The following is a 24,407-nucleotide window of genomic DNA, read 5'->3' on the forward strand; positions in this document are numbered from 1 at the left end:
AGTCTGCAAAATGTAATTGGCAAAATTTGCAAAGGTATTCATGCACGTAAACGTGGCCAAAAGTTGGTTTTGTAACCATAAAAGGATTTACTCACAAGTGTTGGAAGCAAGCGGAGAGTGTTTGTTTAGGGCTGAAATGACTTGAAGTGTTTAAGGGCATTCACCTGCTCCGGCCCATTTGGGTATCTCGCAATTATCTACTGGAACCCACTCTGGTCAGATGGACCTTTTTACTTGCCCAATAGCGTGGAGGGAAAAACACACAATTATCAATTACTGTCCGCAATTTGCCATAATCAAGGACTCGAGACTTAATCTCTTGGCTCTCTGGTTTTTATTATCAGCATGAAGATTTGCAGATACAAAGTCCTCAATACGAGGCACAACATGTACATAGGCACTAACACAAAAGCTACTCTACGAAGAATCCGCATACGGCTAAAAATAACTAAAAGTACAATCTCTAAAAGCATGAGGTAGAAAACCACCAAGCAAATGTCGATACTAGGGACACTGAACCATACCATCTCTGTCCCTACTCTGCACTAGATGACATCCCTACTTAGCAATCCCTTGAGACCCTCATCGAATAAAAGGTGTCAGAGTGAAACTTCATAAGAAGACTTCACTTAGAGAGCTGGTCTAAGTTGCCCCCTCTATCTCTTCGCCTAGCCTTCCTCTGCTCAGGGCTGCTCTGATCTGCCTCCACCCTCGGGGCGCTGTCCCTAATACAGAACCCCAAATCCCAGAACACGCCCTTTGCGCCTCCTCTTCTCCGGGGTCGTCTTTCAGTAAATTTCCACAGAGCGCTGTCCAGTTCCATCGTCCATCGCTTGGCCTTGAGTCCCAGACGCCATCCGCACTAGGAGTTACGATTGGCACATTCCAATACACTCCCATGTCTGGCTTTTACTACATAAGTCAAATTGTGAACAAAGAGCTTCTCTACTAACGAGCAACTGTCCTTGCACCTGGGGTGAGATCATGCAAAGCAGACATTCTTCACATCCTTTAAGTTGCAATTTACTACAGCCTAAAACCTCTACTGGAATAAATCCTTTTTGGCCTATTGCCCTTGGCTAACATAAGAAAATACCAGGCCTTTCGCCTCAACGATATATGCGAATTCTGGCCACTACTTCGGTTACACAAGCAGGTTTCAATCACAGTATTGACATTTACGTCTTTCTTTCATGTGTGGTCAAACTAAACAAACTACAGACACGAAGTCTAGGGTGCACATTTCTAACACCACATTACATTTCACATAAACTAAACTCTATACATTTCTCCAATACGTTTACAATGGGCTTGTACATAGCTAGCACTTCTATTAAAAACAATATAGGTTACACAATTCATAATACATTGCACACAAGATACCTGAGTACACATTTGATTATATGCGGGTGCCGACTAACAGTGAGTATAATGCACCCCTACAATTTTCAAACTTTTAAGCGCTACATCAGTTCCCCCCTTTGATGACATCCGTCATCACACCATTACATTTCTCTTCTTTAGAACTGATTTAAACCACGCTAGTCATAACCTTGCCATGTCGAACTCCCTCTAGTTTCTTAAGACTCTCATATTGCTGCTCCTGGAGCTTCGCCATCCTTTCCTCGTTTGCCTTAAGAGCCCTTTCAACCTTGCCTCCTTGATACCACTTCCATGCCTTCACGCATCCCCACAAACAAATCACACAAACCACAGCAATGATAATTGGCTTCAACACTGATCCCAGAAATCCTCTTCCCAAGTTCGCAAACCAGGTTCCCACTCTTCCAAAGCCTAATCCAATCTTCTCCCACACATTCTCCTCCGTCAAATCCATAATCTCCTTGTGAATAGTCGTGATGTTATCTATGTACTTCCCTATCTCCTTCGTGTTGTCTGGAATATATGTGCAGCATTCCTGAACCTTCAATAATTTGCAGACTCCGCCCTCTTTGGCTAATAATACGTCTAAAGCAAGGCGATTCTGCATAACCATATTCCGTATCGACAACATCTCTCCAGCCACCAACAACAAAGATCTCGCCGTGTTCATAGACAACTCATCAACCACAGTCGCCAACCTCCTGATCTTCACATCATTCAACACCACACCCATACTAGGTATCATTGCTCCGTATATGTCCCCAATCACTGCACCAGCGTTCGTAGCCCTACGTTTCCTAGACTGTCGCTTCGTCTCTAACAACTCCAAGTCCTCGGTGTGATAGATCTTCGGGAATATAATGGCCAAATAGCATATGCCATACCAATTCGCAGGTAGCCTGACATAAGCATTCTTCCCACATACATAATATACTGTCGGAATTACTTCTACTGGACCTACCATAAAATTCTTAGCAGAAGCTTCCACTGTGAAGGTCTGAGAACAAGTGCTATGTCCTACTGCGACCTTATTCGTATCGGATTGAGGCCGTCCAATACACAAATTCCCTCTCTGTACCTCATCCAACGCTATTGGTCCATAACTTCCCTTGGATCTGTGAGCTCTCTCCTCGTCTGTCCAATCTACTGGGCTATCTCCGGTGTGTCGTGTCTGGGTCAACCGTCTGTATCTGTCCTCTACCTGGTCTATGAATTTCTTCTCTATCTCAGATAACGCACATGTCAGGTTATTCCTGTGAGCATGCGCCGTATCCAACTTCATAGTCGGTCTAAAATACTTCAGGAGTCTATCCTCTTTCTTGCTAGAATCATATTTGTTCAAATGCTTGATTGCTGGAACTTCAGGAAGTACCGTGTCAAAATTTGAAAAGAAATACTCGAACTGTCTCCTGTCATAAAATAAACTGAGTAATAGACTACAAGAAATCCCATAAGTCAATGGGAGATGATGATACTTGATACCCTCATCCACTGAAGCAGGCAACTGCATGCACACATAGCAATCCTTCACATCCATCGCATCAACATACTCATACAGCAACCTTGCATACGCATTAAGCTTAAAGTCACCCTTCGATAAATCCATGTGGAGTCTGCGATCATCCCTCACCTTCGATGTTTCCTGTTCCCTGATACTGACACCACTCTGCCCTGGGGTAATAGGTGTGGGTGCTCCCTGAACCTTCCCCTCTTGCCTGTGAGCCACCATGTATGAACTTATCACTACCGCAAATATGGTGACTATCACAACTCCTACCAATGTGCCTATTATCAATTTAGCCCTACGATGTGGGTTTGCAGGATCTGCCATCTTCGGAATAGACTCAGTGTCCAATACAGTCTCTGAAAGGGTAAGTCTCTTTCTCATCAGTGTCTCTTTCGGAACTTAGGCAAACCTCCCTAACTTTTCTTCGTTCTATAACGGAAAAATCCCTAAATTTGTTCTTCTTCCGCTCGGATCTAGGTTATCTTCTTCTCTGCTTGCAACCTTCTCAAATCAATCTAACATAAGCGCTGGTCCCAACAGCTCCAAGACTCCCTGCAATATTTCGAGCTTAAGAATAATCAGTTCTTGTGGATCTGGCACAGTCGTGAACGTCGGGAACTCCAAATTGTCCAAGATCATACCTCGAATGAGACTTAGGAATGGCGGACTCGGAATATGAATCGTCAAAATTCCTTCGATCTCCAATCCCGGAACCTTCAGCAACACTTCCACCCTCTGGAGCGGGACACTGTTGACCAATGTCATCGACCTCAATCTTCCCGTGCTCGGTAACCCTGGCATCAGTCACTTGGTATGCCCACTCTGGTGAAGCGTACTTCCGACTTGGCACTCTTGTTCTCTTTGATCTTCTCACACCTTGAGGATTCTCCTCATCCCCTGATTCTTCTTCTGGTTCTTCCGAAACTGGTGCAAGGTCTGTGTCCGGAGCCAACCTCAGGTTTACCCGGTTCTGTCTTGCGGGCCAAACCCTTTCTGCTTCGGTAACACCTCCGGTCTTCTCCCCGATACCCTGTGCACTGACTTCCTCTTCTTCGCCCGAACTCGATTCTGTACTACCCACTGCACCTCTTGCTCTTTCGCCGGTTTCTGGGTCAGTACTTCTTTCACGCTCTTCCTCAACTCGATTCAGTGCACCCTCAGCCGCTTCAGCAACCCTTACAGCTTGACTGGCCCTCTCAGGAGGCTCTGTCGGCTCACTGGGATCTTGGTTCTCGAGAGGGGCTGTATCTTCTAAGGGTGCTGGAACTCTACGGGTATGGGAAGCATGCACCCAGTTCGGTAAACCCCCACACTTGACAGCGGTGTTCGTGACAAGGATCACTTGGAAAGGGCCGCGCCACCTAGCATCCAAACAACTCTTCCTCACGTGCTTTCGGACTAGGACCCAATCGCCTGGGTCCAAGTCGTGGCACCGGTCACTCGCAGCTGGAACCGTTGCTGTCTGCACCTGCTGAGACACAGAACGGACCACGTCAGCAAGGCCTTTACAATAGTCCAGGATCATATCATCAGTGATATTTATCAGAGCAGTAGCAGGTATTGCAGGCAAACGCATCGCTCTTCCCATGAGGATTTCATGGGGAGACAACCCAGTCCTTCTATCAGGCACACTTCGGAGGCTCATAAGGACCAAAGGTAATGCATCAGGCCATTTCAGAGACGTAGACGAACACACTTTCGCCATCCGAGCCTTCAGAGTTCCATTCACCTGCTCCACTATCCCTGAAGCTTCTGGTCTATAGCTACAGTGTAACTTCTGATCTATATTCAAAGCAGCACAAAGCAACTTCATAACTTCGCTGTGGAAATGAGTTCCTCTGTCCGATTCAAAGGACGTCGGGAACCCGTACCTAGGAATGAGTTCTCTCAATAACAGTTTCGCTACTGTGAGTGTGTCGCATCTGCGTGTAGGGTATGCCTCCACCCACCTGGAAAAGACACATACTATCACTAATATGTACCTCAACCCATTACACTTCGGCATTTCGACAAAATCCAGCTGCATCCTATTGAAAGGTCCTCCTGACCTCCCTATGTGGCTCAATGTCACAGCAGTTCTTTTCCCTACATTCATCTGTTGACAAGTGACACACCTCTGGCACACGGTTTCAGCCACTGCACGAAACTTCGGGTTGTACCAAGTCTGACGAAACACTCTCATCATGGCATCCCTACCAAGATGTACAGCACCATGTATCAACCTCGCCATGGGATTCAACAAACTTTCCGGCAACACTGCTCGTCCATCATTCGAAACCCATATATCCACATCTCCCTTCTCACATCCAGCTCGTATCCAACTGTCACGTTCCTGATCCGAGACCCCTTCCTGAAGCTGTTTCAGTTCCTCCCATGAGTCTGCCATTGCTAACATCTGACCATACACCACCTCCTCCCCAGTTTCCTTGACGTGGGTCTCAGTGAAGTTGCATCCCTGTTCTGCACAAAACCGAGCTACTTCATCAGCGTAGTTATTCCCCAACGAAATAAAATCGTTCCCCTTTGTGTGTGCAGCACATTTAACTACAGCAATTTCATCAGGACCTTGCAATGCTTTTAACAGTTTCCGCACATGATCACCATTTCTTATGGGAGATCCTGAAGACGTCATGAACCCTCTCTGGGACCATAGCTGTCCGAAGTCATGAACCACACCAAACCCATACTGGCTGTCCGTGTAAATAGTTACACGGATCTTGTCGGCTGCCAAACAGGCACGAGTCAAAGCAATGAGCTCAGCCACCTGCGCGGAGTGTACTCCTTCCAAACAAGCGGCTTCAACCACACCCGTGATGGTGCATACAGCAAACGCTGCTCTCAATCGACCGACACTGTCTCTTAAACATGAACCGTCTACAAAGAAAATCTCATCTGACACTGGGAGCGGTTCATCGACAATGTCGGGTCTCGGTTTGGTGCATAGTTCTGTAACGTCGAGACAATCATGGTCCTCACAATCTTCATTATCATCTATAAATGGAATAGGTAACAATGTAGCAGGATTTAAAACAGCACACCTCTTCAATGTCACATTGTCGGCTGCAAGGATAACTTGCTCATAACGAGTCAGCCTATTATTCGTGAGGTGCTGTGTTTTAGTCCTAGTCATCAACAATTCAACAGAGTGTGGCACATGTACAGTAAGAGGATGCCCCATCACAATGCTCTCGCATCTCTCGATGCTGACACCTGTTGCCGCAACGGATCTGAGACATCCGGGCAACGCAGAAGCTACTGGATCTAAAGTAGCTGAGAAATAAGCAACTGGTCTACGGACACCTCCATGATTCTGGGTTAACACTGCTAATGCGCAGCCTTCTCTTTCGCAGCAGAATAATGCAAATGCCTTGTTGTAATCCGGCATTCCCAACGCAGGAGCGCTACATAAGGCTTCTCTCAGCCTCAGAAATGATTTCAAACAGTCGTCGTCCCATGGTACCGGATCACTTACATCCTTTCGCGTCAGCCGCTGTAAAGGCTTCGCTTCAAAGGAAAAGTTTGGGATCCACTGGCGGCAATAGCCCACCATTCCCAAAAACATTCTAACTTCCCTCTGTGTCGAGGGAACTGGCATCCTCAGAATCGCATCAATGCGATCTGGAGACACTTTCCTTTTACCCTTCTCAATTCTGTGCCCCAAATACTGTACCTCAGGTAAACAGTATTGCAGCTTGTTTGGAGACACCTTGTGACCGTTCTCTCCCAGGAAATTCAACAACGCAATGGTATCGACCCTGCAAGCGTCTTCTGTCTCTGACGCAACAAGCAGGTCGTCAATGTATTGCACCAAAACAGAGTTTTTCGGCAACACAAGACCTTCAAGATTCTTCTTTAAGAGCTGATTAAAAATTGACGGGCTCTCCGTATACCCCTGTGGGATACGACACCACGTTAATATACGATTCTCTAGCCTAAATGCAAAAAGAAATCTACTCTCTTCATGTAGGGGAATCGAAAAGAAGGCCTGACACAAGTCAATCACTGTGAACCATCCAGCTTCGCATGGGATCTGGAACAGTATCACAGATGGATTCGGTACCACTGGACAACATGGAACAACTATGTCGTTTATTTTCCGCAGGTCTTGCACTATCCTAAACTTCCCACTTGGTTTCTGCAGTCCCATAATGGGTGAGTTACACGGACTACCCATGATCTCCACCAGTATTCCCTGCCTAATCATAGACTCGATCACAGGTTTGATCCCTGCAATTGTTTCAGGCGACAGTTTATACTGGGGTGTTCTCGGGAATTCCGCGTTCGGCTTAACCTGTATTCTCACTGGTTCCACTCCCCTGACTAAGCCGATCTCCTCTCCGCTTAGATCCCACACATCGGTCGATACAGACTCCCTCAAATCCGGTGGAAGCTCCTCCACTGTCAAAGCCGGGTACATTTCCACGCACACCCGCTGATTTGCAACCTTAAAGGTCGCGTCATCATCTCTTGTCTGTACCTCTACTCCCTTCGGGGTACAGTAAATTGTGCAATTTAGTTTACACAATAAGTCTCTTCCCAACAAACAAACAGGACTAGAATCGCACACCACGAACTGGTGTCGATCCCTAAAGTTTCCTATCCTGACTGGAATCGGTTCCGTTAAGGGGCTCACTAGCCTCTTGTTCGCCACTCCAACCACTTGTATGCATTCTCCCGAAAGGGCTACCCCCGGAACTACTGCTGATCTTATAGTTGACCTGGTAGCCCCCGTATCTACCAAAAAGGTAGTAGGGTGTCCATCGAGTTCTGCTTCCACAAAGGGTCCTCTCTGATCTACCTCTAGAATAGCCCTAAGGAGGCAATCATCATCCTGACCTAAACTTAGCTGCGCCAGCAAATCTGCATCCCTCTCCTCTCCCACTTCGAACATGGGCATTTGCAAATAAGTCCGAGCTCCCTGCTGTATGTTCTGCATCCGGGGTGGCTGGGGAACCTGCACCTGCGAGACGCCGGTCCCCCCTTACATCATTCTCGGTACAGTCACCGTCTGTACCTGCTCCGCCCCAGGGACCTGACCCATTCCTCCCTCCATCTGCGGCTGATTATAGGGGTTCAAGGGACACTCGCGCCTCCAATGTCCCACCTGGTGACACTGGTGACAGGCAGTCGTCTTTTTCAAGATCGCTACATCTATGCCTGTCCTAGGGTCAACGGGCCTCGGCCTTCCCTGACCCTGCGCGTTCTGATTCCCTGTCTGATAGTTTCCCTGTCTCCGCCCCACCGGACCCCCATTCGGCGGTCCCTGAGCAGCTTGCATCTGAATGAGCAATAAGTTATCCTTCATCTTCTTGTGCTTGGACTCAATCTCATCCGTGCAGTACCTAGCATACCGCAAGATCTCATCTACGGGCTTATTCTGCCAACAGATCAAATGCTGCTGTATCATAAGACTGACCTCGGGCTTCAAACCCAGCACGAACTTAGACACAAACTGTCCCATGTCCTTCGTTTCCAGCTCATCTAAACCACTGTACTGCTTAAAAGCCTTCAAAAGTCTCTCATAAAATTCATGTACTGTCTCCTTTGGCTCCTGCACTGTCCTGTCTATCTTCACCCAATCGATGTCTTGGGGTGAAACCTTCGATTTCAACCAGGTAATTACCTTATCGTACAGCCTCATTACCACGGGCGACGGACCATTAGTAACTATGTTCCTATCAGGCTCATAGTCCGGCCAATCAACAGCAATTTTACATGCGTTCCACAGGTCTCCCGGAACCACGATATCGAATAAGGTGTTCAGATCTATCCACAACACCTTCGAAATCTTAACGAAACGCTCAACTTGCTTGTACCACTCTGCAGGCTTCTCCCTGAGCCTGGGAAAATCATTCGTAAATGATGCCAAATCCCCCCTGCTCCATGGTACATGCACATATCCTCCATTCGCCACCTCTCTCAAGGGAAGGATCTTTACCTCCTGCAAATCTCCTTCAGAGCTCCCTCCTTTCGCTCCCCTAGAGTTCTTTTTCCTAGCCCATTTCTCTTGCCATTTGTCAAGCATCAGCCATATTCTCATAGCTATAATCAGTTCCCTAGTATGTGACCTTAGACCAACAACTCTTTTCTCTTCCAATTCCCGCTCGGTACAATGCATCCTATGGTTCCCTTGCAATGCTCTAGTCTTGGATAGATCCACCCCATATTCTCTAGCCAAACCCGCCAGTTTCTCATGTGCCACTCGTGCTTTTCGAGTCACATCTTTTGCTACAAAAAGCAATTCATCCGGAGTATATGCCACTACTCTCTCAAGAGGTAGATTCCCATATATTATTTCATCCGCCTCTGCTTTAAGTCTTACTACATCTATCATTCCTGCCTTCAAGGCTCCTTTCAACACCTGACAACTTGCTCCACGTCCCTCATCATACTCGCATTCCGGCTCCTGCTCTCTCCTTTCTTCTGGTAGTTCTATAGGAGCAGAATGGCTCGTAAAGGCAACTGGGGTTGTCCCCGCTCGGCCCATATTCCAGCTCATTTGCTTCTTTGGCGGTACCCATGACCCTGAATCTGATCTTGACTCCATCAGAGTCCTCGGCCTCACCGGTCTCTCGTCCTCTTCGCCCCTAGATGTGTCTGACACCGCTGCTAATGGTGTACTCCATTGTACAGGGCTTGGAGGTCGGGCCGTTGCCCCTTCCAACTCACTTTCCCCGCTTTCTCTCCTCGTTCTTTCTGCCACTCGTCCTGACCTCTCTCTTTCCTCTGATTCCGGACTGTATATTGACACAATCGGTCCAATGGTGACCGGTACCCTTAAGGCATCCGGTAACCTCATCTCTCTTCCAATCCTTCCACTGGTCTCCGACTGACCCTGAGAACTCGCTGTTTCAAACGAAACCAACCCTTCCACTCGGGTCTCAGGCTGGATTGTTACCCTCCTAGAGTCTCCCCTCTCACCCCACCTATCATCCTCTTCATCTGGATTATAAGGGGGTGGTCTCTCGTCTAGCAATCTTTGCAATACCCCATCATCAGAATCACTATCCTCTTCTTTCTGTGCTTTCCCATGCCTTATCCCAGTCTCCTCCATTAGCGCGGGATACAGTTTCGCTTCCTCAATTGTCTGCACTCTCCATCTTTTCTCCGCTGCGTCCCACTTGGCATCCTGAAATGCCCTAATCGACTTCCTCATTCTCTCCTGACTTCTTCCCTTTTCCTTATCATGCGCTGCTCTAATCCACGCATGTAATGCTTCAAACTGTGCTGGTCTTGGCAAGGGTTTTAAGGACCCCATCACCGTCTTCAGTTGGTACAGCACTGCTAATCTAAATGAGCCGTACCTCGGGAAAGCTAATTCCCCTTCACCTTGTGTAACCTTGTGCCAATTCTCAATCCACACTATAGTATGTAACCCCACATTCTGTGCCATGTAATGTGCCGGGGTATCCTCGGGAGGGGCTTCTTCTCCCCCACGAACCACCACATGCTTATCGCCTCTACACAACTCTCGCAAAGCCCTAAGGCACTTCATAATGAGCGAATTCGATCTTGCGCTCTATTTACTTCTTGTTCTCAAATCCTCCAATAACAGCGCGACTCACACCAACCGGCCTATCACAGCGCGACACCCTCTGACGTCACCTTCCTTCGTTCGCAGCAGTTCCCTTCTCCAAAACTCGTTTCACGCTTACTCACGTCCCATTCACACACCGAAATAACCGATTAAGTTACTTCTCTGGCTGTCCGTCCACAGCCTCTGACTGTTCGTCCACAGTCTCTCGACCTTGTTGACCTCGATTGGCGCCCGTCTGCCCCGTCCGGCCAGACGACTCGCCTCTGATAGGTTACTAACACTCCGATCTGCACACCACAACCCACGACCAGCGTTAAGTTGCCATACACACACGCATTCGTTCCCCCTATCTCGGTCCAGGTGATCGATGGTACCTCACGATCTCCTTTGGGTGGTCAACAAAATCTATCTCAGGTGTCTTCTACACCACAATTCCCGGGCTGCGCGCGCTCACAGCCTGATCTCACAATCACACGACATACACAACAACTCCGCAAGACATCACACAACAAATCAACACCGCAATCTACAACATCTCATTTTCATACTCACTCCTGGAACTGCTGCTTTCGGCCGTGCTGCTACTCGCCGTCGATGCTCATCTGCTGCCGTCTGCTGCTCGCCATCTGATGATTCAGCATCACTTATCGTCTCTTGGCCTCAAGGGTCACTTATCCTTATCTAATCTTCCCTCGCTATCAGTAAGAAACCATCCTCGTTCGCTACCAACTGCTCCGGCCCATTTGGGTATCTCGCAATTATGTACTGGAACCCACTCTGGTCAGATGGACCTTTTTACTTGCCCAATAGCGTGGAGGGAAAAACACACAATTATCAATTACTGTCCGCAATTTGCCATAATCAAGGACTCGAGACTTAATCTCTTGGCTCTCTGGTTTTTATTATCAGCATGAAGATTTGCAGATACAAAGTCCTCAATACGAGGCACAACATGTACATAGGCACTAACACAAAAGCTACTCTACGAAGAATCCGCATACGGCTAAAAATAACTAAAAGTACAATCTCTAAAAGCATGAGGTAGAAAACCACCAAGCAAATGTCGATACTAGGGACACTGAACCATACCATCTCTGTCCCTACTCTGCACTAGATGACATCCCTACTTAGCAATCCCTTGAGACCCTCATCGAATAAAAGGTGTCAGAGTGAAACTTCATAAGAAGACTTCACTTAGAGAGCTGGTCTAAGTTGCCCCCTCTATCTCTTCGCCTAGCCTTCCTCTGCTCAGGGCTGCTCTGATCTGCCTCCACCCTCGGGGCGCTGTCCCTAATACAGAACCCCAAATCCCAGAACACGCCCTTTGCGCCTCCTCTTCTCCGGGGTCGTCTTTCAGTAAATTTCCACAGAGCGCTGTCCAGTTCCATCGTCCATCGCTTGGCCTTGAGTCCCAGACGCCATCCGCACTAGGAGTTACGATTGGCACATTCCAATACACTCCCATGTCTGGCTTTTACTACATAAGTCAAATTGTGAACAAAGAGCTTCTCTACTAACGAGCAACTGTCCTTGCACCTGGGGTGAGATCATGCAAAGCAGACATTCTTCACATCCTTTAAGTTGCAATTTACTACAGCCTAAAACCTCTACTGGAATAAATCCTTTTTGGCCTATTGCCCTTGGCTAACATAAGAAAATACCAGGCCTTTCGCCTCAACGATATATGCGAATTCTGGCCACTACTTCGGTTACACAAGCAGGTTTCAATCACAGTATTGACATTTACGTCTTTCTTTCATGTGTGGTCAAACTAAACAAACTACAGACACGAAGTCTAGGGTGCACATTTCTAACACCACATTACATTTCACATAAACTAAACTCTATACATTTCTCCAATACGTTTACAATGGGCTTGTACATAGCTAGCACTTCTATTAAAAACAATATAGGTTACACAATTCATAATACATTGCACACAAGATACCTGAGTACACATTTGATTATATGCGGGTGCCGACTAACAGTGAGTATAATGCACCCCTACAATTTTCAAACTTTTAAGCGCTACATCACACCAACTCCTCAATCCATTCCAACCCTGGAAATGGTGGAGCATTTCCTCCCAACAAGAGTAGAAGTAAACGTTTTCCCCAGGGTAGACGAGGACCACCTCTCCCAAAAAATAAGGAAAGAAGTTTCTCCATGGGGAAAATATTTTCCCACTGGAGAAAAAAGGTTTAACAAATAGACTTGCCCTTTCTCTGCAGGTCTGTGCATGTGCAAGTGTACATGACAAAATTAAATTCAGAAAAGGATGCTAAGAGTAGGGTTTCCAGGCCTACTTCGGTAAACTCTTGTGAATTTCTGAAAGTTGTGAATCTGCCACAATGCAAGGTGACAGAAAAGCGTGAACTCATAATCTTTGCTTTTATCTCTGCAGTGAGGCAGTCGGCCAATGGGCTCACTATATCCCCAGTGCAGGCACTGTCAGTTACTTAAAGGCCCTTCTAGTGCTCTTCACCAGAGGGAGTCCTTCGATATATTTTGAGCTCGGGCTGCTTAAGAAGAGCTTCCCGAGCAGACCGAGCCTTTTTTCCCCCCCTGTAATGACGATCAGCACGCAGGGCATGCTGACATCATTACAGTAAAAATTAAAGAAAAAGGAGCCAATGGGCTCGTTTTACTTTCACTGAATCCAGGGCTTTTGCCATTAGGGCAAACGAAAGTAGTGTAGGTGTTGCACTCTGGCATTGGCCACACCCCATCCCAAAAGAGACAAACCAGTCTTTTTGCCCCCTCCTGGGGACAGACAGGAGGTTTTCCCCAGTTTGCCCTTGAAGGCCACAAAGCCCCCTGTGTGGTAGGAATAAAAGAATGGGGTGGGTCTGGCCCATTCTAACATCTGCCCCACCCTCACCCTTGAAGCCTCAACAGTCTTTCTGCTCCAAAGCAAACTAAAAAATCCCATCCCAATAGCAAGCGAGAAGACATTTAATTTCTTTTGGTGTTTTTTTTGCAAATGTGCAAGGAGAATGTGGCTAACTCCCAATATTTTCCCCCTTGTAAGAGTGTATGGCTGCACATTTTGGTTTTGAGTAGGTTGTCACCTGGGAAAACCTACCACACCCAGACAGTTCTGAAAACTAGTCACCCAGGGAAGTCCAGTGTGGTGTGCTTTGCGGGGATACCACAACATTGTCATGCCCACAATGCCCTGCAAAATGCAAACTTTGACTAAAACATTCAGTTTCCTCACTTGTTTGTGAGAAAACTTCTGGAATCTGTGGGGAATCACAAATGTCCTACTGTCCAGCATTCCCCCAAGTCTCCCGATAACAATGGTACATTACTTGTGTGGGTGGGACAAAAGACCTGACACAAAAGGCCCTAAAGCACTAAGTGGTGAGATCGGCCATAGGGGAAGCTGCAGGATTTGGGGCCATGCTCAGCCTCCACCCATGGAAATCTACCAGCCACAGACATTTTTGAAAACTAGACAACCATGGGATTGCAGGATGGTTTGCCCGAGGTCAAAGGGAGTCCCCTCGCCTGGGCTCCCATTGACCGTGGTTTGAACAGTGGAAACTGACTAGTGAAAGACCACAATTCAAAGAATAAAGGAAGATGTTAAAAGAGTTGGAATTACCAGGAGGTTCTGCTGTAATTCTTTGCTTGGTAAACTGCTCACAACAGAATTCTGGCAAATGGAGGTTATTCTTTAGGAACTATATGATGGTCAACGTTTGGAGTAGTCTGTGATTTGTGGTAAACATTTTTAAGAAAGTGGCTATTACATTCATAGTCCACTGGTAGTGGCAAGATGGCTTTCCACATTCAACTCTTTTTGCTGAACCTGGTCTCTTGCTGTATGTTGTCTCTTTGCGATAGGATACAGCAAAATTGGTCTCAGTCACCTAGAAATTTGATCACAACATACCTAATTTGTTGTCCTTGAACTGGCACCTGATAAAAGCTAGAAGTATCTTCAGGTTAACCTGCATTATTCACAGTGCTAAGACTGCAAACTATCTTTCAGATTAATAGTGGTGATCGCTGACAGGCAGCATCCATTCCGTAATGCAGATACCCTTGTATTCATAAAGAACCATTAACAATCCTTCACAGGAAGTGCTCTTAGATTGTGGGACTCCCTACATCTCAGAACAGTCCCTTCCACGAGGTCTTCACGAGCAAGATGAAAAATCTGTTATTCTAACAACGCTTTCTAACATGATTACCCTTCCTACCAAATGCACAGAAATTCTAATGAAGACTTAATTCCTTTTAGGTTACCCAGAGGATCAAAAGGCCCAATTTAGATGGAACTCTCTCTTGACTTCTAAGTTTACCTGCAATCGTTCCGCCTCATTTTGTAAGTACTCTGAATCACGTAATGAAATGTACTAGGTTGATAAGTGGAGAGGAGGATTCCTTTTTGCCCAAATTACTGTTCTTCCTCCTTTTGTAAAAACCCTGAATCATGTAAATTATTGTGCTCTTAAAATGCAGCGATGTATTAGTTTTGCTTACATTAATGCGCAATCTCGTTTTGTAATTTATGTGAAATGTGAAAACTTATAGTACTGTAGCCGTTGAAAAGCACCTCCTAATATTCTCTGTGTTTTTCACTATGCAACTTGAATTATCCGTAAAGCTTTTTGTCACCTCAAATGTATATACAAAATCATAAGAAAACAAATAAATACTATTCCTAAGGGTGCATGAACGTCTCAGTGAACTATTTATTAAACCATTTTTAGGCCAGAACCTTGTTTCAGTGCTAACATTTTTCTATGTGGTAATTACAAGAAACCTAAAGAAATATGCCCTAAATATTGGTACCCTGGACTATTGTTGCAGTTCTAACCTTTGCGTGTAGGAATTGATTTGACTTGAGAGGTTGTTACCTTTGATGAAGTGATTCTAGTGGGGAGTGCAAAGAACATAAAAGTGGTATAGATTATCCTGAACAAGATTTTTTCCTGGGTACTCTGTGTTGTGGGAAGGGGTTCACACATATGGCATTTATCAGTAGGGTTTAAAAGCTCAGATAGTGTTCATTAGCCTCAGAGGAGTGTACTTATCTGCTTTGAATGGGAGGCATTCCTACGCTAGCATAGCATTTTTTTTTTTTTTAAAACAAACTTTATTGTGATTTTCATATGCAGGTATTACAAATTACACCTCACAGTGCACAGGTAATTTGTTTTCCGGAAACACCGGATACAATTCAGGTTTTGTATATTATCCTTTCAAGTTGCGCTGTTGTCCACAATAGAACACGACAACGTCCCAATCCCGCTAGGAGGGTCGCCTGTACGTCTCAGTATTATGCTCTCCATACCCAGCTTTTGAACGAATGTGGTCAGGAGGAGCGGGAACCGCTCAACTATTCACAAACCCCAAACCCACCCAAAACCCACCCTCCATACCCACCCACACCACAAAGTAAACAGTCACAGTCTGGGGGCCTCGAAGCATTCACTTGGGGGGGGGGGGGGGAACAGGATAGCATAGACAAGCTTACAGCGACCCTCAGATGCAGTGGAGGGAAAAGCTAATACTCTTTGAAAAATGTCTGCAGGTGTCATACCAACAGTAAGAAGGCATTATTAATTATACTACAGAATATTTACTTTTTTTTCCAATAAATGGTTTCAGGAAATCCAGAAGATGAACAAAATGTACATAAAAGAATTCTTAAGGAATTAATGGCTATTTCAGTCCCATACTTGATGTAGGTTGAAATGCTATAGTTCTTCCCTTGAAAGGAACACATGGATGAGAATCTGTAAATATATATATATGCCGCCACAAGACTACACGTATATAAAACGGTGGGAAAATTAAAACTAAAAAAAATCCTTTGCATTAAAAAACATCAAACAAGGCAACACCATAGCTTCTCCCTTATCTGAGGTCCCATTATTAGAGGCTATGCAAGATTTATGGGACACGGAGGGAGCTGGTAGCATCATCAATACTATTGGAACTGATGGTATTAATCAATTTACTCCGACAACTCCTTTTAGACTCCCCTCCACATTCAATCCCATTATGCCACGGGATTCACTTGACATTTTTCATGAAAATGTGACAGCCGAAATTAAAAAACTGCACATTGAGACTCAGAAAAAACAACGTCAATAAAATTACCAAACTCAGCAGTATGAGAATCTCATGCGCAAACTCAAGCAGGAAAAGAAGGTCATTGTTCGCCAAAACGATAAAGGAGGCAATATTGTACTTTTGACAAGGGATGACTATGACCGTGAAGCTTTTTTACAACTCAATGATAGAGACTGTTATGTCAGAACCACTTCAGCGGCCATTAATGCATCCAATAAAGATTTTAACATCAAATTGGCGTGTTGGAGAAGGCAAAGTTTGATTTCGGAAGCTGAGTACAACTTTATGAGAAAGGATAAACCTGTCATCCCTACCATATATTTCATCCCGAAGATACATAAAAATCGGGACAATCCACCAGGTAGACCTATTATCTCAGCCCGGAATGGGATGTATGAAAAAAACCTCTCAATATATTAACTTTTTGTTCTACAGGATTTTGTTAAATCATTAGATTCTTATGTACAAGACACTGGGGATTTTTTACGTAAAATCATGAATGTTGACTGGAAATCAGAGTATTGGATGTTGGCATTGGATGTAACATCTTTATATACAAGTATTAGGCATAAAGACGGTATCCAGGCCACTCATTATTACCTTTCTCAAAAATCACCACAGTTTAAGGATCACAATGATATGTTGGTTGAGATGCTGGAACATTGCCTTATGAACAATAATTTCATGTATAACAATATTCTTTATCGTCAGTTGCGAGGCGTAGGTATGGGGGCTTGTTTTTTCCCTAGCTACGCCTGCCTGCACATGGGTTACTGGGAGGAACTTGTGCTTAAGCACAAACATGCTAGGAATTTTGAAGAGAAGGTGATTGTCTGGCTATGTTATACCTTTTTGTGATATGGAATGGTACTAGTGAAGAAGCTGCTAATTTTATTACTGAGTTGAATGAGAATGATCTTAACCTTCATTTCACTGCCTCTTTTAGTCAAACCAGTATTACATTTCTCGATACAGAGGTCTATATACACAATGGCAACATCGAAACTGGGCTATACTGTAAGGCAACTGCAGGTAACTCTACATTGCACGCAACTAGTGCACACCCACTCCACCTTATCAGCAGCATTCCCTACGGGGAAATGCTGCACCTGAGAAGGATTTGCAGCAATGAAGATGATCTTAAATTGGCACAATCCTTGAGTAAACAGAGATTCAGGGAAAAAGGGTTTTCCCATAATACGATAGACAGTGCCATCACCAAATCCATGATCATGAGTAGAGAGGAGTTACTGGGCCGCAATACCATCACGGCCAAGTTACCGAAGCAACAGGATGGTACAGTAGCAGGAGCCAAAGGGATTACAACTGACCCCTTTAGAATCATTATGGGCTATAGTCAACAATACTCTAGCCTTCATAAAATCATCAATAGGAACTGGCCCATTACCCTTAGTGACCCTGTTCTTGGCCCTATGCTCCCATTGAGGGTTTTGATCACATACAGCAGGGCACCATCAATCAGGGATTGCTTGGTCAATACCAACCCATAGGTGATCGATAAGACCACGAGGTTACAAACCAACAGTGGGTTTTACAAATGTAAGACTTGCAAGGCGTGTCTCCATGGCATTAATACTAAGACCTATGTTGATCCCTTTAGTTGCAGGGAACACAAGATCAATAAACTGCTAACCTGTAAGACGGAGTTTGCTGTTTACGTGCTCATATGCCCTTGCAGCCTCAGATATGTAGGTAGCACTAAGTTAGCCGCACACAAACGCATATTGCAGCATCTTCGTGCAATCTCTAACCATGATAATACTTATCCAGTTGCTAGACATTTTAGAGACGCACATAGCAGTGACAACAGTGGTCTTAAATATTTTATCAATGATGCCATTGCACCGAGTAGGAGGGGGGGTGACAGGGAGTCTAATTTGCGTAGATTAGAGACCCGATATATTCTCCAATTGGACTCTAAGTTTCCAGTGGGCTTGAATATTACAGAGGACCTCCACACATGTTTAGGCTGATTATCTGAACTTCGTAATGTGGCATTCACAACATTCTGAACATGGTTTATTTACTCTCCATCCCCCACACAATGGCTAAAACACGTTCGGATATAGTGACAACACGACCTAGGGATCTTATATGGTATTGATTGAAATGAAGAAATTATATTTAATATTGAAGTATGATATTTTTAAAGGGAGGGTCATTGGGTTTATCTCCCTCAGACTAATTGGAATCATGCAATATTTTATTGATATGTTCTTATACCTATTTATTCTGTTATTTATGGATATTTATTCTATATTTATATCATAATTTATTTCTAATATTAGTACTGTATGCAGGTTTTTGCACATGGAGGCATGATCCTTGATCCTTTCTTTGCACACATTTTTATCCTAGCCATTATTCCATTGGTAATGTGGTCAATAACATCTGCTTGTATTTGTGAGAACTCTATTTCCCTTTTTCGTCTTGCCTCGCTCTGCTTCAAATAATCTGTACAATTGACGCGAGATCGCATATTTTGATATTTGTATCATTTATCTTATGCGATACGAGTTTTTTAAAGATATGATTTGTTTTATTTTATTTTTTATGCACATCAGCACTTTAAATTCATTCACGGTTGGGAAAGGTCGCCTGACGGCATAGTACAGTACATTCACATAGGATCTGGTATCTACTAACAGTCAGTCGAGCTGTATTTTTGTGAAATGAATCATCTATTCTGAGACCAAGCATTTAAGCATTGATTGTAAATCACGCAGCTCACTCTACATTTATTTATGTATATTATTCATGACCTATAACAGTTCGATATCTCTATCAATTTGATGTACAACTGTATGTTACTTGATGGCTGAATACCATAGGGTCTTGTATGTATTTTACAGTATATTTTCAGTGTCTATGACTGGTTTCCCACGTGATGTTGTATCAACTGGTCCTGTCACTTTAAAAGCTGCACTCATTGGTGGGTACTTTGTCATGTGAGCAAGGCTCGGAGGAGCCGAAACGTTATGGCTGTTGCTTCTTGCAATAAAGTATAATTCGCACTTAAAGAGGTTCGAGTACCTAGTTTGTTGATGTCCGGATGATTGCCGAATTCACGACGCGGTAACAAGGATATATATATATATATATATATATATTCAAGTTTATTTTATTCATACACAGCTAATAAAAGCCATTGCAAGTTTGTAATGAGAACAGTTACTAAAACTTTTTTTAAATGTTTAAAACTAGGAAAGGGAACGACCAACTTAGATCTAGTGGCCAGGTAGTTATAAAATATTCAGGTGAATGATAAAATACGAATTTCAAATACATCTCTCAAAGCAGTAATAAATAAATGAACGAGGTAGTAACACTGTAAAAGCCATTTCATCGTTTGTTGAAAATAGTAGAGACAGCCTTCGATCAATGTGCTACCCCAAACATTTTTAGTCTCTATAATGAGTTAAGCTGTTGGTACTTTTGTGCGTTTGGAGCTCAGTCATATATATATATATATATATATATATATATATATATATATATATATATATATATATATATATATTATCTACTGGCGGTCGCCAGTAGATAGTTATAGTTAGGACCGTGTTTCCATAGGAAATCCGCAACATTCTATTTGGAATAACTTTGGCGCCGGTTGACGAATCCTCGAGAAATTTTCAAAATAGGTGGGGCGCTCCGCTCCGCTCCTACCCTGAAAGACTCGGGGGGATTCGTCAAGCAGGGGCTGAGAAAAAAGGGGGGTCCCAAAACGCGTTTTCCCTATGCAATTTTCCATAGGGACCTTTAGTCCAAGGTACAGCCCGAACGGCTGAACAGAATTACTTGAAATTTGGCAGAGAGGTAGTCCTCAGCTCAGGGATGTGCCTTTTGCAGGTCTGGTGTCAATCTGTTCAGTAGTTCCTGAGAAAATCAAAAGTAAAATCATATATATATGTGGGCGGAGCCTAACCACACATCTCATCCTAAGATCTGATTGGCTGTCAGCACTTCATCCAAGAAGTGTTGACAGGCATCTTGGGACCAATATACATGATAGCACCTCATTAAAAAGCATTGCAGTTAATAGAAGGTTTTAAGACTTTAGTTACATTATAAATCATTTGTTGATGGTACCATACTCATTTTAGGAATTGTGGTATGTTCTAAGGTGATTTCACCATGTGAAAAAGCCTTCTGCTGGGATATCATGATTGAGAGAAAAATATTTTCTCATGCTTTTCCCACAGAGGTTTGGAAGGTGATCTATAAGCTAAACTGAGAGCTTATTTTCTGTAAATTCACATTATCTTTCTCAGTCATGTGAGAATGAAGTCTGACATTCTCAGTAAAACATGTACATCCAACAAGGGCAGAGACTGTCAGTTGGTTCCTTTGAGTTCTACTGCAGCTTCCCAGAGTGTTCCAAAGAACAACTAGAGCGCTAACAGTCCTACTTATGATAAACGTATGGCACACCTGAAGCCATCTTGCTTGGATTAAAGTGGTAACTCTTAAAACATTTTATTTAAAAAGGAACAAAATGAGGGGGTTCATTTTTCCATAAAAAGTATGATTAGTGCTGCAGAAAGAAAAATTAGGGCACATTTTGAGTTACTTCTCAAATCCTCTTCTATTTCATTAAAAAATTCTGACATGCAGACTGAAACATGCACTTTCAATACCAGCAGCAGTTTTCCCTGGTGAGCAGTAGCTTTACTACAGTGATCTAATGAGCAAAAAGAGTGCTAACATTCTGAATTTATGGCAAATGTGTGACACATCTGAATGCCTTCTTGATGGAATCAAAGTAAAAAATTGAAAGTATTTCCTACTGAGGAGACTGCAGTAAATGAGGAAATTAGGAAACTTCATAACAAATAAGTCTCCCAAGATGGCCACCAGAGACAAAAGAGCCCAAATGTAGCCCAAATATCACCCAGATGTAGCCCAAGTATAGCCCAATGACAGAATGTCCCAGAGTGTTCTTAAAAACAACTAGAGTGCTTACTGTCTTCATTATGACAAAAGTATGGCACACCTGAAGCCATCTTGATTGGAATAAACTGGTAACACTTAAAACATTTAATTTAAAAAGGAACACAATGAGGGGGTTCATTTTGCCATAGAAATTATGATTAATGCTGAAGAAAGAAAATGAGGGCACATTTTGAGTGACTTCTCAAATCCTCTTCTATTTCATTAAAAAATTGACATGCAGACTGAAACATGCACTTTTAATACCAGGAGCACACTTCCATGGTGAACAGTAGTTTTACTACAGTGATCTAATGAGCAACTAGAGTGCTAACATTCAGAATTTATGGCAAATGTGTGACATATCTGAATACCTTCATGATGGAATCAAAGTAAAAAACTGAAAGCATTTCCTACTGAGGAGACTGCAGTACATGAGGAAATTAGGAAACTTCATAACAACTAAATCTCCCAAGATGGCCACCGGAGACAAAAGAGCCCAAATGTAGCCCAAAATCACCCAGATGTAGCCCAAATATAGCCCAATGACAGAAGTGTGCAAAACACTTATTATTTTGTGTTTTTGCAGTGTTATATAGTGCAGACTTGTCAGGTATTGGAGTGCTTTACATGAGCATTGGTTACATCACACAAGAACAAATTCATTTTGGTTGTAGACATGGGGAGACTAAGTGATTTGACCAGAATCACAGAATGTCGAGCTGAAGCAGAAACTCCAACCTGGTTCCCCAGTTGCAAAGTCTGCAGTTCTGGAAGTAACACCACATCCTCTCCCCTAAGTGCAACATTTAATCAAGTGGTCAACTGGATAAAAAAACATAAAGATAACAAATAATTTAAAAGTGCTTTGTCGCTATTTGAAAACTCAGAAAATATGTCCTTATTTTAGTCTTTTAGAGCACTAACCATAATTTTGATGCCAATAAGACCCTCTCATATATGTAATTTCTAAAGGAAATGCTCTAGGTATTACAGTTTTGATTACATCAAGATGACGTCAGGCGTTCCACACTTTTGTAATAAATATAGAATGTTAGCAATCTAGTTGTTCATTAGGATACTGTTGAGAGGCAGAGGCCAGGGGAACGGACTCTGAAAATTGAAGGCAGGTAGGAGGGTGCAAAGGCAACAATTTAACCACACTGAGCAGGCAGGAAGGGCCGTGGCAGCACAACAGACTATGGAGGGCAGTGGAAAGGGGGGCAGGGGCAACAAACCAACAATACAGGACTTGCAAGAGAGGCTGTGGCAATGTAATAGACCATTGTGGGCAGAAGGAAGAGGCAATGGTAGTACAACCATACATGCCAACAGACCCGTTTCAGCCAGGAAACGTCCAATGTTTTTAAGCTCAAATGGGCTTTATTTGATCTGTCTCCTGTCTACAATCTCCTCTTTTTCAATGTAACTCAAAGGGGAAAATCAATACCCCAGTTTTTTTTCAAAATCTCCCTCTTACCAAGTTCAGAATGTTCGCAAGTATGGTACATTGGATCATGGAAGGAAATGGGGTAGGGACATGGACTTGGATAACAGAGGACAGGAGGGACATGGAGAGGTGCACCAAACTGACCCTGCAGGGCAGGCATCAGGGTTTGCAGCAGCACAATACACCACACAGGGCATGCGGGACGGGAGTGCAGCACAACCATCCATAGAAAGCAAGAGGGAGGGGACAGGACCATGCACATGGACAACAGAGAACAGAGGGGCAAGAGGCAATGGTAGCTAGCTGACCATAACGGACAGACAGGAGAGAAAGCTGCAGCATAACAGACCATAAAGGGCACGAGGGACAGATCAGGGGCATTACAATGGAGCAGACAAGCCAGGAGGGAGGGAGTAGGGGTCTGCACATGTAAACAGAGGGCTGGGGGCAAGGGGGCAGGGCAGGAGCAGCAAAATAGCCATGGAGGTCAGGCAGGATGGGCACTAGAAGCAAGACACACCATGAAGAGCAACAGTGAGACTGTGATGGCATACACACAGACCATGAAGGGAAGGTGGGAGGGGGTCAGGGGCAGCTAACTGACCACACAGGGAAGGTGGGAGGGGCCATGGCAGCACAGAAGACCATGCATGGCAAGTGGGAGGGTTAGTGGCAGCACAATGGCTATGATGGGCAAGAAGGAGGGTGCCGGGGCATGCACAAAGGACGATGGAGGATAGAAGGGAGGGTCAGGACCTGTGCACAGACAAGAAAGTTCAGGGGAAGGGGCCTCACAACAGACCGCACGGGGCAGGCAGGAGGAGCAGTTGCAGCACAACAGACCAGGGAGGGCAGAAGGGTGTGGCAGTACAATGGACCATGTAGGACAGGAGGAAGAGGATAGGGGCATGGCATGTGGACAGGCAGGGTGGAGGTGGCAGGGACAGGTTACAGTCATCTGACAATGCTAGGCAGGTGGGAGGGGAGTGGCAGCTCAACAGAACACTCAGAGTAGATAGGAGTGGCAGGTCCATGGAACATGGTGGGCAAAAATGATGGAGCAGGGGCATGCACAAAGACATCGGAGGGTAGGGGGAAGGAGAATAGGGGCAGCAAGCTAAGCACAGAGTTTAAGCAGGAGGTCAATGATGGGGCATAGAATTGGGCAATGGAGGGCAGGAGGAGTGGACTGGTACATCATACTAAATTGAGGGCAGTGGCAGCACATCAGACCATGCATGGCAGGAGGGAGGAGGCTAGTCCATGGATTCACACAACAGAGGATAGGGAGGAGGGGGATGGGGCAGCAAGCTAACTGTTCAGAGAAGGCGGGTATTAGGAACATTATTGTTTTTAAAACGTGTGTCTGTGCGAACTACTTAAAATATGAACAAGTATGCAGCATAATCTCACTTTTATTCAGGAAGAAGAGGACGTTTGTGAATGTGACTCTGGGCTCACTTGGCAGAAACACCCTCTGACCC

The 24,407-nt window shown here is 44.5% G+C and overlaps 1 protein-coding gene across 2 annotated transcripts in view; it reads left to right on the top strand.

Annotated features, from left to right (window-relative positions):
- GNB4 (G protein subunit beta 4) overlaps positions 1-24,407 on the top strand; it is a 684,865-nt gene that overhangs the window by 208,934 nt on the left and 451,524 nt on the right. The window contains exon 2 of one of the 2 annotated variants that reach the window (XM_085635394.1): positions 14,680-14,763. The exons of the other annotated variant lie outside the window; for it this stretch is intronic. The gene's annotated coding sequence lies outside the window, so the exon portion shown is untranslated. The remainder of the gene's footprint in view (positions 1-14,679; positions 14,764-24,407) is intronic. 2 annotated transcript variants of the gene reach the window in all.

Source organism: Triturus cristatus, chromosome 11 (genome assembly GCF_964204655.1).
Source record: "Triturus cristatus chromosome 11, aTriCri1.1, whole genome shotgun sequence".
Classification (NCBI taxonomy): Eukaryota; Metazoa; Chordata; class Amphibia; order Caudata; family Salamandridae; genus Triturus; species Triturus cristatus.